Source organism: Ipomoea nil, unplaced genomic scaffold, assembly GCF_001879475.1.
Source record: "Ipomoea nil cultivar Tokyo-kokei standard unplaced genomic scaffold, Asagao_1.1 scaffold1094, whole genome shotgun sequence".
Taxonomy (NCBI): Eukaryota; Viridiplantae; Streptophyta; class Magnoliopsida; order Solanales; family Convolvulaceae; genus Ipomoea; species Ipomoea nil.
The window spans coordinates 8,325-13,399 of NW_017617522.1; the positions used below are offsets into that span (position 1 = coordinate 8,325).

General features: G+C 33.2%; 1 pseudogene; it reads left to right on the top strand.

Moving 5' to 3' along the window:
• Positions 1-1,574: 1,574 nt before the first annotated feature.
• LOC109183000 lies at positions 1,575-3,483 on the top strand (annotated as a pseudogene).
• The last annotated feature ends 1,592 nt before the right edge of the window (positions 3,484-5,075 follow it).

The window sequence follows — 5,075 nt, forward strand, 5'->3', positions numbered from 1 at the left end:
ACCAACTTTGTAATTTCTTTGCCATTTTCTTCTCTGCCTTTGATTTGATGCAAAGGAAAATATGGTGGGTAGGGACTTGCTATTTGCTATCTAATCGCAAATTATTCTGGGACCCTGTCACCCGGGCCCACATTATTTATATATATATATATATATATATATATATATATATATATATATATATATATATAAAGCATTATACCCGTGCGATGCACGGTCTAGAAATTATATTTTAATTTAAAATGTTAATGTAATAAACGAAGCGAATGTATATGTCAAATTAAATTATACACATGACCTCGCAAAAGGTTATCAGTGGATATTAAAACAGTAAAAAATCTTGTAAGTAGGTAATCTTATTATTTAGAAAAACAATAGATAAGAGTTATAATATTAATGTTTAAAATTAATATTTTATTTACTAATTATTAAAAATTTCATGGTAAACCGCATTAGTGGTTGAAGTACAACTCTTATTAAGATCATTACAAATTTAAATTTTTAGTCCCTTAGGGTTGCTAACTCTAGACGCGGTCACATACAATTGGTCGTGTACTTCATGCATTGTCACCAGTCATTATTTTGGCATCAATAACATGGTCGAACAATCTTGTAATAACCAATCTCGTACCATTGCATAAGCCTATTGAGTGATTTATATTCCACAACAACACTACAAATGATGCAACTTTCAATGTTAAGGCATGGTTTGGAATACTCGATGCTCGCAACTCATTAAGAAACTCTAGAGTCTGGACGTTTCCATTTTGATCATTGATCTTAAATATTTGTGGGGCATTTCCACTGTTTAATTTATACACTTGTCAACCTTGCCACCTATTGAAATAAAACATAACATATTGTTATGTCCTAATGTTTTCCAAGAAACTTGTCCCTTTTTTACTTTTTACAAAGAATAGGTCATATAATTTGCTTGGAGGGATGATCATTATTGACGGTAACTTAATCTTTCTATTAGAACAACATAGTGTTATTAATGTTTAGGACGATAGATAGCAAATCCACTAAACTCGAAGAACTTTAGCTGGCATTAACTCATTACAAATAATACTAGAAAAGGAAGGGTGATTACTAGGTTCAAATACAATCATTTTTTATTTTTAATATATTACAAATTTATTATATATAAATTTATTATATTTTGAATATATATATATATATATATATATATATATATATATATATATAATTATTCTTAATGTACTATAACTCAATATATTAAAGTTGAACATACATTAATAATCAATCTTAGTGTCGGTATAAATTTACTGTAATGGTGTACATTGTAGTATTGTATATTTGCCAAGGGATGGCAGTCATGGCACCACCCAAGTTTAGATTTTTTAATTTTTTTTGAAGTCTTGATTTTTTAAAAATACGATTAGGGTTAGATCAGTTATAAGTTATAACAAAGTGATAATTAGTTTGGAGTATAACCGCTTCACCGCTTCTATAAAATCTTTTCTACAAAATGGCTCAAAGCTCATAATCGCAAATTTGCTGTGTCCATTTCCCCCCAAAATTCCCCACAATCGCTAACTGCTATCGCAACGATGTCGTCGGAGGCTGCGGAGGAGAAGAAGGTGACGGTGAGAAGTTCCGATGGAGAGGTGTTCGAGCTGTCGGAGACTGTGGCTCAGCAGTCGGAAACTTTAAAGCACATGATCAGAGACGATTGCGCCGAGAACTGCATTCCCCTTCCGAACGTTACCGGAAAAGATCCTCGCAATGGTGCTTGAATACTGTAAGAAGCACGCCGTGGTTTCGAGTGGTGAATGAGCTTATTTCATTCGACATAGACTTTATTAGAGTCGACCAGACTACTCTCTGCGACCTGATACTGGTAATTTATGATTCTGAAGCTTTAAAATCATTTATATTCCCCAAGTTTGTTTGTTGTGATTACATTATTTGTATTTGCATTGCATATCGATGATTATTAGCTTGCTTATTACTGTGAAATAGTAGGAACTCTACGCTAGTTGCTTCGTTTTGACTGTTATGTTTTAACTGTTCTTGATTTTAGCTCAGATCTCTCCGTTTCATGAAAGGCTGGTTTCTTGATTACTAGAAGTTGTGTTAGGTGTAATTGATTAGGTAGTATACTAATTTTGAATTTTCTCCTCTTCATTCCCATAAAAAGAAGATAGTTATACCACTGAATGCTAAATGATGTTAGTGTTCAACTGATGTAGTATTTGATTGTTGGTTTTCTGTTGACATGCAAGTATAGATGATGAATAACAATTGTTATTAAAGCATATCGGACACTTGAAAGCTCTATTGGCAAAACATTGAAACAATTGTGCTAGTTTTAAGAGCTGAGTTTATCTTCTTTTTCTTCTTCTTTTTTTTCCTTGTGGAAAAAAAAAACAAAAGAAAATGAATACTTTGTGTTCAGACTGATATGGCATATGATTGGTGTTTTCAGCTTATTCTATTGTGACATTCAAGTATGGATGACAAATGACAATTGTTATTCAAGCATATCAGTACATGGTTAGCATCATGACATCATCTACTGTAGCTAAGATGACACTTGAAATCTCCATTGCAAAACATTGAAACAGTTGTGCTAGCATAGTTTTGAGAGTTGAGTTTGAGTTTATTTTTTTTTTTTTTTCTTTAATTGTGAAAAAAGTTAATGAATACGTTAGTATTCAGACTGATGTGGTATATGATGGGTGTTTTCAGCTGATTCTCTTGTGACATCTGACATGTAAGTATAGATTATGAATAACGATTGTTATTCAAGCATATCAGTACATGCTTAGCCTCATCTACTGTAGCTAAGATGATTATCACACTTGGAACTACTGGAAAACATTGAAATAGTTGCTAGTCTTGACTCTTTAGAACTGAGTTCATCTTATTATTTTTCTTGTGAAAAAAATTAATTAATACTTGGTTCCCTTTTTAAACTAAAAGGTAGTGCAATGATGAGTTTCTTCATTTCAAATGTTTAGCCTGGTGGTTTTTATGATTAAAATTGTATCAATGATTACATTTTATGATGAATGTAATACTTATGTTTACTTTAGTTTTAGTTTTCCTTTCTCCCTTCTCTGTTTTCTGTTTTTCAAATGTAAGTAAATGCATTTTCTGTCTTTTTGTTCTTTAATTTTCCATTCTCCCCCTGTTAGTAATTAAACAGTACATATTATCCTTATGATTGTTATTTGATCTTTTAGGCTGCGAACTACTTGTGTATTAGGGGCCTTTTGAAACTGAGTTGCTCAACTTGGCGGAAACGATCAAGGTCTATTCTCCGGAAGAATTTTGCAAGAATGGTAATCTCCACAAGAGATCCACACAAGCCCTTTAACATCTTGCATAAATTTACCCCCGAGAAGAATGACAATTTCCAGAAGAGATACTCGCAAGATATTTAACATCATGGATGACTTTACCCCCGAGGAGGAAGAGGAGATCTGTCGGGAGAACCAGTGGGCTTTTGAGTGATATGCTATAACTCTCTCCATTTATGGCTGGTTCTGAGTCATGCCTGCAGATGCTGCTGGATAGTTGGTTTTAATCATTTGTTTGATTCACTGAATGCTATATTTCATGATCGTACTGTGCCTTTGTTCTTACATATTGACACTATCCTGAATTCTGTTCCTTTTGGTGATCTCTATGAACTTGCTATGGAAAATATAGTGCTTATAGCATATGCTAAGCAGCTTAGAAAAGATTATATTAGGAGACTTACTGCAGGCTCCCCAGTGGCTTTGTTATAGGTTTTGTGTTACCAAATGAAGCACTTGCAACTGGAATTTTAGATCATAGTTGAACTGCGTTCAACTTTGTACCACATTACGAGTCTGGAAAATTGAAATTTGTCTATTTAGAAAACCCCAGTTACTATATATATGCAATCGATGATATAGGCCATATCCACACAGTTGTGGACTATCATAATACGCCTCAAATATGTATATTGTCAAATGATCATGTAATATAATTAAAATGATACGTTAGTTTTGTTATAATGAACCTATTGTATGTATAAAATGAGTTTGAATAGTAAAGAGCTTATATACAGATATGCATTTTATCAAATATGAATGTGTTTTGGATGCGTATAAAATGATACATGAAATTAGTGTGTGAGAAAAATGAAATTAAAACAGAGCTCATACCATGGTCCATTTCAAAGATTTACCTACTATATAAGAATGCACACAGAATAAACTCTATTTATGTGCAATAACCTCCAAATCATTGGTAACAATTGGACCTATAATCTTTTGTTACCCGAAAAGGCTAGAATATGTCATTTTATGCAATCGTTATACCCTACACCACGGCGCGCGTAGCACTGCGCCGCGCGCCTCCCAAAACGACGTCGTTTTGGGAGGCGCGGTAGGAAGTTGTTGTGATTATGTATATTTGTTCCTACAATTATGTATATTTGTTCATACAATTATGTACATTTTTTATACAATTATGTACATTCTTTTTATACAATTATGTACATCTGAATCATGAAATTGTTGTGTATTATGTCAAGAGTTGATGTGTATTATGATAAAAGTTTATGTTTATTATGTATTATGTTAGATTATGTGTATTATCTTTTAAAAAAAATATGTATATTTTGTTATATAATTATGTACATTCATGTATACAATTATGTGTATTCTAGTATAACATTATGTACATTTTTTAACATGAGTTTTTTTTAAGAAAAATTATATTAATTGCCAAACACTGGGACGGGAAATTTCAAAAATAAAAATAAAAATTGAAACGACGTCGTTTTGCATCTGAGCGCACAATGCAACGCGCACCGTGGTGCAGGATATAAATTGCCCATTTTATGTTAATAGTTGCTAGCCATCTACAATTGGCTCAATCGGGAACCACCTATTAGGCTTCAAGGCAGCTGGAAGTGGCCCTCTACAATGCATCCAAGAACCACTACGTACGCAGTTCGAGAAGCCCTCGCGTGGATCAAAGATCGTGGCCTGACTGGTGTGCGAGTGGAGTCGCCGAGTCGGACTGTTTACTTCTTTATGTTATTACGAACTACTAGTATTTGACCCGTGCGC